Here is a 13,165-nt window from a genome sequence, read left to right as displayed (position 1 = left end):
GCTGGCTGCCAATACTTCCTGGATGAGATGCTGGCAGCCAATTAGAGCTCTGCGGATCTCTGCACAAGCTCGTCATTATTCATGGAGGCTTCGCAATCATAGATATACAAATTTGGATTTCCTTTAAAATCTTGCAAACTACTGAACAGAGTTAGAGTAAATAACTGAAAGCATAACCTGTAGACCAAAAGCTATCTTTCAGCCAAATTTGGTGTAATTCTGTCCAGTGATTCGAGCTGCAGGCATCTTTAAAGACTCTAAAGGGTAATGGGAAACATACTTTTTCGACCCCTCCTTTTTCTCACCCCTCGCTTGACGAATCACCCCAAAACTACCCATGCACAACTAGATTTAGTGGAGCACTTTTATTGGAAAATGTTGTGAAGATTCATGAAATGGCACCAAAGATATAGGCAAGTCAAAAAAAGCTTTTCCTTCAGAAACATGGTCCTAACTGTAACTAACTACTGGCGGCCGCCAGTAGAGAATGTATAAATCTGCATATAATCATACATAAACTTAACTTACTTGTGATCATGGTTCTTGAAAAAACCAAATGATAATATTCACATTAATAGAAAACAAAAATATTACTCACCGAGCCCCACAACCTTGACGCCTTGCAGGTCCAGGATGTCCGCCAAGGGTGTGCAAGCAGCTTCTGGGTCCCCTGAAGGCCGGTGCTGTGGCACAGACATCGCATCACTCAAACCCAGAACACTCAACACTTCCGCCTGCTACCTACATTCGTCGGAGGTGGAGCTGCATCCAGCAAATGAGTGCAGCCACCCCTGCCCTCCTGTGCTGACCACAGTGAGTGCAGGTAGCACTGCTTGCTTCTGCTATGATTGATGATTCAGGACAGGACATGGGAGGTAGTCGGACTGAAATAGACAGAGAGGACAGGTCATGAAAGGATTTGGAAGTGGGTGATCAGATGGGTTGGACTGGGTTGGACTGGAGTTAGGAAACAAAAGCAGCTGTAAGGAATCTAGGTAGGGGCAGGCAAAACAAAATGGCCGCATGCTTGCACACCGGGTGCCATCATTCACACTGATTTTTCAGCACAGCGCCCAGGACCGGCACTAATTCACAGTGCGTTCAGTGCGGCGGGCATTTTCCACCCGATTACGGAACTCTGCAGAAGTTCACTGAGTTTATATGTAACTCCACAGAATTCCAAAAAGTGAAATTCCACGAGTTCCATCCAGGCCTAATCTTTTACTAGTGGACAAGGGCCCGAAAGAACTGAAACATCAGGGGTAGACGGAACAGAAGGCAAATGACCATGATGATGAGTAGGACTGCAAGGGCCTCGGAGCACCAACCAGGACCAGAGGAACGAGACAATCTGGCCCAGGTAGAAAGACCTAAGAGGACAAGTGCCAAGAGACCTATGGAAAGAAGGACCTGAGATAGAAGGGAGAAGACTGCAGAGATCAGATCAAGGAGTACCAAGGGGCCAAAAGCAAATGGATCAGTACCAGTAAGACTATGACCAGAAAGGACCTGGGCTAGCAGGACCTGAAGAATAAGGGTGGGCGGAATTTGCGAAAGTGCCTTTCGCAAAATATCGTGAAACGGCAAAAAATCTCCACGATCACGCGAAATTTTACGTGATCGCGGAGATTTTTGTGTGCTGATTAATGCGTTACTGAAAGTGACCTTCAACTCGGGCACCTGCTTTATTTATATCTGTAAGACTTACAGATATAAATAAAGCAGGTGCCCGAGTTGAAGGTCAAATACTATAGATGCTTCCTGTTGGGGTTTAATTTTTGTGACAGGAGCAACATGCCAGAATGAATCCTGCCCTGCCTGCATATTTATCCAAGAAGATGCCACCGTTTTGTGCAATACCTCTACTCAACTGGAGTACTTTCTACTGGCTAATCAGTAAGTGCTACGCTACCTCATTGGGTAAATGTATAGTGCTTTTCCTACACTACAGCTGCGTAAAGGGCCAGAAGAGTTGTCTACAGCGACCATGTGTGCCTGTAACATTGCCACAGCGCCGACGGGCGCCGGGGTCCCTCGAGTGAGCTGTCCATCATAGTGGAGGAAAGGGAGGGAAGACGTTGCACACCGCTGGTTTTATGGGCCGGTGCCAAACGGGCGGGGCTTCCATGCAGTTCACATGACTCTTGTTTATAAAGGGTCAGAGACCGATCAGAGCAGCAGATGAGGAGACAGAACCTCCTGGTGTCAGGAACTACACGGGGATTGCGCTCGAGAAACTCATGGGTGCACAGAGCTCCATCAAGGATTACAGCAAATTGTTGACGGTAGATATGGGGAGAAAGCACACCTGCCTAGCCTCCACTGTGTGCTGATTAATGTGTTACTGAAAGTGACCTTCAACTCGGGCACCTGCTTTATTTATATCTGTAAGACTTACTGATATAAATAAAGCAGGTGCCCGAGTTGAAGGTCAAATACTTCCTTGAATCTAACAATCATTTACACGACTCGCAATCAGGATTTAGGGCTGGATATAGCACCAAAACTGCCCTCCTGGAAGTCGCTGAGTCTATCCGTGAAACCCTTGATCAAGGTAGCTATGCAATGCTGGTACTGTTAGATCTATCGGCAGCGTTTGACACGGTCTCCCACAAGATCCTCCTAAATAGATTACTTCGGATAGGAGTGACGGGGACCGTGTTGAATTGGTTTCAGTCTTTCTTGGAAGGCAGGTCACAACAGGTTGCTCTACACCCCCATGTTTCTTGCTCTAGACCTTTGGCACAGGGGGTGCCACAGGGCTCGGCACTGAGTCCGACGCTTTTTAATGTCTACCTTGCGCCCCTCGCTGCAATCATTGAGAAATGGGGTGTGCGAGTTGTCTCGTATACAGACGACACACAACTGATTTTCTCTTTTAAGGAACATGGTGACTCAGCTTTTATCAATTTTAAGCAATGCCTATTAAATATCTCCTCCTGGATGACTGAAAATTGTGATAAGACTGAGGTCCTATTTTTAATCAACCTACTCCTCCATGGACGGAGCTGTGGTGGCCAGCAGAATTGAATCCGCCTCCGATACCGGTAACGGTGGCAAGGAACCTAGGGGTCAGGTTTGACTCGCACCAGGGACCCCACAAAGTTTACTTCTGAGGGATGGAATTATACCTCCCACAACGGTTACCAGTGTGGGGGTATGATTCCCACATGTTTGACACCAAACACAATAGGGTTTGTTTCAGCCGTTTTAGAGTTGGTCATCATGCGGTTGTGTAATTTCCCTCTGTAGATCGCACATGGCTGCTTCACCGACAACCCGGGAGAATGGACTCCGCAGGCTGCAGGGGTGTCCTGCTCATGTTGTGGCACCCTCTCACTTAGATCCAAGCACCCTGCTTTTAGGATTGTAAAGGCCTGCTATAGGGGTGCCTTATAGGTTGTAAGTGGAGCGACCCTTAGAGACAGTAAACCTATATCTCAAGTAAGTGGTGTATGCACCAACTAGCACAGGCTGCAATGGCAGGCCCATAGTCCCATTTTGCATGGCCTCTCATGGGTGGCACAATGCATGCTTCAGCCATGAGAGGCTTATGGGGTACCTATGCTCTGGGTACATGTTTACTATATACTAGGGACTGAAAAGGGCACCCAAGTATCCAATCTGGAGTGTACCTAAGTACATGGCATAACAGTTTAAGGAGAAAGCAGATAACCTAGGATCCTGATTAGCAAGATCCCAGTCAGACTAGTCAAAAACAGTATCACATTTATCAAAAAGTGGGGGTAATCATAAGAAGCAGATCCTACTTTCCTACACGGCCCAAGTAATTACCAGTGAATGAGGTTAAATCAATCAATACATTGCCTTTTTGTATACTTGAGTTTGTCACCCTAAGTGGGATGAGTATGCTCAGATGTGGGTTCCGTGCACACTATGTCACTGGAACCAAGCTATACTTGGATACTGAGCGCACAATTAGGGTGAAAGAATTCCTGGGTTGCTTGTGTTCTGTTCAGGAATTACCCGACTTGGCTTGGCAGTTCCAGCTAGAAAGTTCCAATTGTAGTAGGTCAAGACTGATATGTATATAGCTTGATCCAAACTGATACGACATGGTGGGCAAAATAACGATGGACTGAGAAGCGGCCCATGTAATTAACAGTGGTTGAGATTAATTAAAGCATTCCATTTATCTCTTTTTTGTATACTTCAGTGTGTCACACTCAGTGTGACTGGTATGCCCAGATGTGGGTCCAGTGCACACTGTGTCACTGAAACCAAGCTTAACCTAGCTGATGAGCCAATAACTAGGGCTAAACCGGTCCTGATTTGGCGGTGTTCAGCTTCAGGGAGGACATTTCTTGGCAGTTCGGGATGGACTGTTCCAATAGGAGCAAGATTAAGACTGATTTGCATAAAGCTGGGTCCAAACTAAGGTGACATGTTGTGCAAAATATTGATGGACTGGGATGCGGCCCGAGTATTTAACAGTGGCTGAGATTAATTCAAGCATTCCATTCATCACTTATTTGTATACTTAAGTTTCTAAGAAGGGCTGCCCTTCTGAGTTTGCCTGATCACTGCTCAGGAACTCTGATGATATCTAGGTGCTGAGAACTCATGCTTCTTTGTTTCCTTGGTTGGATACTTCTGCTTGAAGCAAGCACTACTGCTACTGCTGTGAGAGCCATCACATAGTCCCTAGGCTGTGTTTCAGCTACAGCTGGAAAATAATAATTGAAACAGAATCACTCCAAATGAGTTTTGAAACCTCTCTAGTGGATTCACACCCTGTCTGGAAAATTAGTATTAAAGTGAATCTGTGAAATGAGCGATCCATAGGTCGTAACAATGGATGTGACACAATATCTCTTTTTATTCAGTGTCTTATATTTTTACAATATTTGTAATAAAGTCAATAAATAGAAATATCTTTGTGTTTCCTGTTTTATGTTTCTTTGATGCCTATATGTTTTTCTATGATTTACTGGGATAATCCATTCTCATTCCAATGACATTCAGTTTAATTATTTATAGTCCCATTCCTTTGCTTGTGGCTCCTCGATAAAATACTCTCTCTGATGGGCCGACCGGGTAGGGGCTTTATATTGTCCATCCTATTTGAAGTAAAACATGGCTGTAAGGTATGGGAAAAATAATGATCCCCATCAACCAAGGAGAAAACTCCCAATGTGTGAGGCCATTAGCCTTTTTGTTCTTCAAAAACAAAAAGAAATGCCTGAAACGTTTGCTGGTCGGTCACCATGTCTGACAGTACTTTCCTCAAAACATTTGTGCATAGACAGGAACCTGTCAATGTAAAGTTGTCCATAGGGCCAGCGGACAAGTTTAAATTTGGTGGGAAGAGGTCCCTGTGGATGGTGGAGGTATTGTCCTCTGCTATGCTGACGGTTTACTCCATCCAAAAAACCCTAAATAAGGTCCATAGTTGTTCCTTCTCTGTCACAAGATTACAAAAAAGCCAGTGTTGGTCACTTCATAAGAAGCCCTATGTAATTGTTTCAATTTTTATAAAAGCACCCTAAATATTAGATGGTTCTGTGTCACTGGAATGCAACAGTTCCAGTTCTGGCTTTTGCTTTTTAAAATCGATGTTTTCAGGTGTTTTAGACTGATTTAATTGAACTGAATCAGAATCAATAATTCCAGAATGCACTAATTTGCTGTAGAAAAAGAGGTATCTTGATAACATATATCCTTTTTGTTACCCTATATATGGCCCTAGAGCATTTCCATAGTTTTGTGAGTAAAAGCAAGTATATAGCTTTATTAGAGTAAACAGCTTTAGCTACTTTTGCAAAGTCTCTAATCTTGTTTATCATTAGTCACCTCTACATTATCGTTAGTAACCTCTGCATTTAAACATAAAGTAATAGGACCATTTGTGGAGCACAAAACATCTCAATAATGACCCTCACAAGTTGACATGTCTTGTCCTATGGTGTAGTGGAGTGGCATTCATTGCCTTGTTTGTCAAAATAACTTGGAAATATTCAAACATTTGGGACACATAGAACTATAAGCAGGGTCATCATTTTCATATATTTATAGATTTGGCACATTTGCCACATTATCCATCATCAGCCTCATAGTCTGTAGATGTTAACAAACAATTGTTTCTAGCCTAAACAGTTCAAAGGTTACTACAAATGCATTCACACGAGTTGCTGTACAGTGAAAGGCCCTTTGCAAAGCTGTACTGGTCACCTGTCAGTTGCTTATTACTATATTTGGGTATTAAACTGCATTAACAAGGTGAAACCAATTCCTAGACAGTGTTACCAATTTTAAAAATAATAAAATAATGAAGTAACACTATTACAAAATGTGCTACATTATGCCACATAATTTTCCTTTTCTTGCTGCATAATTTGCTCAACCCTGCCACGTAATTTGGCTCTCTCCTGCCGTATTATTCCAGTGGCCCTGCCTATAAGTTAGAGTCTGCATATAATTTGGTTTCATCACTAAGGACCTCATGTCATACAATCGCAGCATTTGTGACCACAAAAGTGCTTATCATTATGTGAAAAGAACATGTTATGAGTTAGAAATTCTTTTGACTGGTAAAAGGACTTTTGCGATCATTTACTAATTGCAAACAAGAGCATTGTTAAAAGGGGTTTCCTACCTTCCCTGTTTAAATCGGAAATGCATTCATTAGTAGTTTGTGATTGCAATTGCTGTCTCAAACCATTGATGAGCTAACCATCCCCTAATTAGGGTGCCAACTAATTTAAAAAGGAGAAGGGGTCACGTAAGGACCCCTTTGCCTTTGGAGATCATGTTCGCAGCCTCATGGGGGCAAGATTTCCAAAAGCAAAAACATTTCTAATTTGACCAGCACTGATCCCTTTGGGGAACACAGGCTGCTTTGAAAAACAAATGTATCCATTTTAGAATGCAGTCGTAGAGATGCTGGTATGCTACTGCTTGCAGACCGAAATCTCTGTGATTACAGCCATTCACACAGTGTCGAAAATTGACACGTCTAATGAATAATAATTAGGTAGGTTATTCCGCATCGCCTTGTGATTCAGTATTTTGTCACCCGATCAAACAGTGCATATGTCGGTTTTCAAAATAATATTACATTCTCAAAACGTGCATGTGGAATTTGCGACCACTTTTGGAAAATGAAAGAATAATATGTCAGGACCCTAATTTTCTTAAGGAGATGGATGCCAATTGTGTTCACTCCTAGTTTGCAGTTTTACTTGGTGTAAGTGCCATTTGAAATCTGCATGAGGCATAATATGACAAAATTTAGGCTGTTTAGGCAGCAGCTGACTAAATGGCAACGTTCCTATGCTATTGCGTGACTCCTGGCCACTTATGTATGCTCTCAATGATGAAGTTTCTTTTCAACTTATTTGCAAGGCTACTAGCAATACACTACATCATTCCTGCTATTTAGCTAGCTGCCGAGTAAATATTGAAAGTTATTTGCCAATTGCCAGGTTACTGGTCAAATAATCTAAAAATGTCTCTATTTAACTAGCAGCCACAAAAATATTTAAGTTTAGAGCATGTTTTCGGGCCTAATTGTAAATGTCTGCTGTTGTGCCAGTAACTTAGTAATTAGTGGAGGTTTCTTGGCACTTGACTGCTGCCCAAATAGTACACAACCTCTGCTAATTAGACAGTGGCCAGGTAAATAGTAAAGTTTGCTTATTATTTGCATAACTGCTGACCAAAGAGTGCAAAATATCTCATGCTAAGGATCAGGTAAATAGTGAAGTTTTTTTGCTATTGACACAGCCAGCAGCCAAACAATGCAGAATCTCTAATTTTAAGCCAGCAGCCAGGTAAAACAGTCGATATCGATTAATTTACGCCTCTTGCACCACATAGCTAGCAAAAATTTTGAAAGTGCAAAAACATTAGGGCTCGATGTACTGGTTTTAAAAATTCTAAAAGCATTCAAGCAATGTTTAAAACCCAAATTTCTGCACAGTGGCAACAACCAATATTTTCTTGGTTTGGTATATGCTGGGCAAAAGAAGAGAACATGAAGCTCATCTTCTAAATCGCTGCTGCAGCCCGGGCAGGACTTATTAGAGGAGGCCGTCCACTTGCTTGTGACGGCCTTGATGGGTAAAGTGCCATGTCGCCATTGGATAAAAAGTTTACGCGCTAAAATCGGGAAGACAACATCCATTAATTCTAAAAAATAGTTCGTGAGGGAACCTGCATTAGGGGCCATAATTAAAAGTAACAGCTTTTGCCCTTTGTAGATTTTAGTAAACATCTTTCGTGATATCCGGCCACATGCCCTATCTGGATCTTCCCACATAGACTGTAGTCCTAGACTTAGAAGTTCACGCTTAATGAACGCAAGCCAGGGGATTTTGCTTACACAATTAAAACTAAGGATCTGTTTAAGTTCATCCCTATAGTTTGAAAGATCTGGAGTGGTCCATAGTCTATGCCAGAACCTTAGGGGTTTTACTGCTAGCTCGTTTGCAATAGGCGTCAGTCCCAGATCTAACCTCAACGGTGTTAATGGAGTACCCTGAGGGAGCGATAGTAATCGCCTTGCAAATTTAGACTCAACTTTAGTGATTTCAGGGGCAGCACAGTGACCCAAAAGCTCACCCCCATAGAGAGCAGCTGCCCTTGCTTGCGTCTTATAGACCTCCAGGGCAGGACTCACTGGTCTAAAGCTTGATGAGTCAGAAACCCTTAAGATAGCACCCGACAGCTGTGAAAGTCTCATGTGGGATTTGGCTTTTTGCGGACCCCATGACAAATTTTCATGAATTGTAACACCCAGGTACTGGAAGGTCGTAACCCTTTCCAGACATACATCGCCTAGTGATGGATTTGCGCGAGTATACACTGGCGGGTAAAAGATCATGAATTTTGCCTTGTCAGCGTTGATCTCAAGGCCTCTACTCCGACAGAAGTCCCCAAAGCCATTCAATATCCTCTCAATCCCCATGGGAGATTTGGAGAGTAGGAGGGTGTCGTCCGCAAACATGATCGCCGGCACCCTCCTACCAGCCAGTCTTGGTGCGTCATTATCAGGGACACTGTCCAGATGAGAGATTACCCCATTGACATAAAGGCAGAACAGGGTCGGTGCTAAGACACAACCCTGTCTCACCCCCCTGCCAACGGGAATCCTTGGTGATAGCGTCCCATTCTTGCCACAGCGAACCTGGGAAAGTTCCCCTCATGCAATCTTATGAGTAGCACTCAAATCTGGTGCGGGAGACCCAGATCCTAAAGGACAGCCCACAGTTTACCCATAGGAACTAGGTCAAACGTGGAACGGAGGTCCACGAAGACCATATAGAGGCTGCCACCCTCTACCTTTACCGTCTTCCAGTACAAAAGGGTCAGTCGGAAGATTTGGTCCATAGTGGACGTATTCCTTCTGAATCCCGCCTGGAAGGGGCTCAGTACGTCGTGATCCTCCATCCACGTCAACAAATGGTCCAGGACCAATCTTGCAAATATTTTTTGTTGAACGTCAATTAAGCTGATTGGCCTGTAGTTGACTGGGAGCAGAGGTGACCCCTTCTTAAATATCGGAACTATCTCTGCCCCCAGCCAAGTACTGGGAATTTCCATGCCCCTCGAGATAGCGTTAAATACGACAAGGAGATAGGGGCCCCAGATCTCAGGTTGATGTCTAAAAAGATCCCCCGGTAATTTATCCAGTCCCGGGCCTTTGCCACTGGAAGTCTGCCTATTACACTTATTACCTCCCCCAGGGTAAACTCCAGGGGCTCCTGCTTGTCTACTGGGACTCGTGAGTCGGGCAAACTACACAACGCGGCTTCCCCCCCATATAAGCCTTTAAAATGGGCCTCCCATGATGATGCCGCAATATTCGGTTCTATGGCAGACTTTAGGTCACCCGAGCCATGGTTAACAAGCGACCAAAATCTGCGCACATCTTTTGTGTCCAGGGCTAGCTTTAGGTTCATCCACCTTTCCGTGTCCCATTCTTTTCTTGCATGCCCCATGACCTCCTTATACTGCAATCTGCAATCTCGAATCGCCATTTTACTATGCCCTGCCTTAATTGCTATAACAAGATTGCTCTTTGCTCTCCTACATGCTGAATTATACCAGGAAGCGACAGGTTGTCTGGGCCTTCTCGTGGGTGCCTGGGGGTAGAAAACTTCAGCCAGGCTATTGGCCAAATCTGAATGGATTACACTAAGCTCTCCATTGAAGTCACTGGTAACATCTTGGGAGCTTAGAGTTTCGACCTCCAGGAGTCGTAATAGAACTATGTTGTAGACTTTTGCTAAGTTCTCTTCCAAACCTATTATTCTCCCCCACTTTACCCTCCGCCTGTTACTTGATAAGATCAGACCCAAACCCTCATCGTCCCCTCCTACATTAAGTGAGTCTGTTTCTTGTTGCCCTGGATTCACCAACTCCAGGCGTAACGCGCTATGGTCACTATCAGCCCTCTCAACTACCCTAAAATCAATGAGCATCGACCACATCCGGGTTTCCACCATGATGTAATCGATTCGGGACTCATGCCCCTTCTTGTTATAGGTGCATACTGACGGGCTATCGGACGCTGAACGGCCATTACAAGCCCTAAGGGAATTATTTAATACAAGGGCTGTGATCTGAGTAGCCAATGGGGACCACACCTTAGGGTGTGGGGACTGACATTTGGGGATCGCCCAGTAGTCATCCTCTCCCATACGCGCGCTTTCGCTACTTCCAAAAAAAGGTTCATATTGGCAATTCACATCCCCTGCCACCAAAAGCCTAGAATCCCCTGGCAATAGACTCAAGAATTGGGATAGATCATCAATTGTGGGTGACTCAAGCCCACCTTGCGGGTACATGATAAGTGTCAAATCCCACTCTTGAGTGTTCCTCCCTGGCCCAAGTCTCCTGGAACAAACATAAATCCATCTGGTCTACCAGGGCACCCCACTCTGGGCAATGTAGCTTGTTTGTTATACCAGCCAGGTTCCAAGACAGTATTTTAATTGAGGTCTGTGCCGTGGCTGCTTTGGTAACTGCAACACTTCCTAGTGTCTCACCTACACTCTGTGCCTCACAATCAGGTTGAGCTTGGTGCTGTAGCACCACACTTTCTTGAGTCACAAGCCCCTCTACCGTTTTAGGTACCCGGGTCTGGATAATTGGAAACACACTTTCTGAACCACCCTCAAATTCCTCTGCACTTCCAGTAATCTTTTTAGGGACCATGGACCGGGAATTGCCCACCCTCAGTTCCCTATCCACATGAAGTCAGTCCACCATTTCAAGGGAACTAAACCTATTATGGGTCACAGGGTAGTTTTGGGTGATTAGGTCTCTGTGATCGCCCCTGTTTACCCTTAGACCCCGCTTTTGCATCGCCAGTGACCAATCCGATGCGCAAACTGGCGTTGCAGGTCGAGGGTAAAAGAAGGACAGGGGATAGGGTTTGATCCATGAGCCTACACTATTGTGAGTCCAATTGCAGATATGTTCTACTGTGCGTGGGTCCCTGAAATGAACCAGAACACAATCGCCTGGGATGGTTTTTCTACTGCGTCCCACCCAAGCTATCCTACGTACCATCAGTACTTCACTTTTAACATTATGCGGTAGGGGCTGATTATGATTGAACCACTGGGTCACTTTATTTTTTAAAGACATAAATGATTCCTGGCCTGGGTTGCTAATTTCAGGAGTGCCTGTCAAAACCACCACATACGGACTGGTTTCAGGCGGTAAATCAATTCTTGTCGCAACCTGAGGTGTAAAATTAGGTAGAGACTCTCCCTCCTCTGGTGCTATCGCGTCTAAAGTGTGCGTGCTCAGATTGACTGCCAATACTGCCCCTGCACCAGCTCCTGCGGCCGCAGCTGATTTATTTGCAGCTGTGATAGAAGGCGCGGCAGTAGGAGAATGAACAAGACTCGCAACCCTAGTAGGCACAGAACTAATTTGGGCTGTATCCGCCATCTGCATTTTTTTCTTTCTTTTTACCCCATTCCCAGCCATAGCCTGTTGTAGCTGGGAGAGCTGGGTTTCCATGCGAGCTAATCTCTGATCTAACAGATCAAGCGCTATCTTTAGTAAGGACCCCAGACTCTCTATGAGAATATCGTACTCGCCCTTGGCCTCACTCATGCACTGAACCTCCGGGGTCATGGGTCCTATTGCAGCTGGAGGCAACAGGGATAAGTCAGTGTCCGCGCCAATCGAGTTATTCAAGGAAGGACCTCCCTTGTGTTTTAAAGATGTGACACTGCTAGTCCGGCCCTTCGCTGTTCTGGTCTTCCTGTGACAATCCACTTTAGTGGCAGCCCGCTTCCTTTTGCATTTTGCCGCTCCTTGATTCCCCCTCAATGGATTTGCCGGTGATTTCACAGGCGAGGTAGGGAAAGATAAACCTCTGGTACTACAGTTGTCACAGTTGCCTCTGGAATTGGGGAGCCTACAGTCAAAGAGATGTGACCGTCGTCCTGAGGAGCATGTACCAGGGTTGGGACGCAGGTAATATTAATAAGATTGTCATGCACAGGCGTCCGAGCATTGGCAAGGTGGCCCAAGGAAGATCGTTTAGCCATTGCAAGGTCCTGAGACACTCTGCGCTCCATAAGGATAATACCCTGGTCAATCACTGAGTTTGCTCTAACGATAACATTGTCTAAAGTACCAGTAACCAACCCTCTGCTGGCCATTGTATTGCTCCTTATCCCTCGGGCAGCCATATTAATGATATCCCCAGCAGTACTTACTGTGGCAGATGTAAAACAGTCCTAGAGCCACAGGCGAAAGAGGAATGCTTGTGTCCAGTCTCTTCCCGACCTCCACACTGCCTGACTCGCGACTCCACTGCGATCAGTGCCCGGCTCACTCACCACTTCATTCAGTAGCTCATCGTGTGGGGGGGAGGGTGGGCCTCCGCATGCAGATCTCCAGCCCCCCCAACAGCAGCAATGCGGGTTGGACTCTCTCCTGCAGGAGCGGGGAAATATTTTCGCCAGTTGGTTCCTACAAGGCAATGTGGGGCAGAACAGTGCCTGTCTCTGTTCCCAGGGCAGCCCAGCAAGAAAGGCAGGGTCTTGGCCTCAATTCCCAGTCGCAGTCCCAGTACCCCTGCAATGCCCTCCTGTCAGCCTCCGCACCTCTCCGGCACCGTAGGGCAGTCTCCCTGCCGATCCAGGGCGCTGCAGCGGCCCGCCTGTAGTCCTCGATT

The sequence above is a fragment of the Triturus cristatus genome, chromosome 5_1, assembly GCF_964204655.1.
Source record: "Triturus cristatus chromosome 5_1, aTriCri1.1, whole genome shotgun sequence".
NCBI lineage: Eukaryota > Metazoa > Chordata > Amphibia > Caudata > Salamandridae > Triturus > Triturus cristatus.
This window is presented reverse-complemented; position numbering follows the sequence as displayed.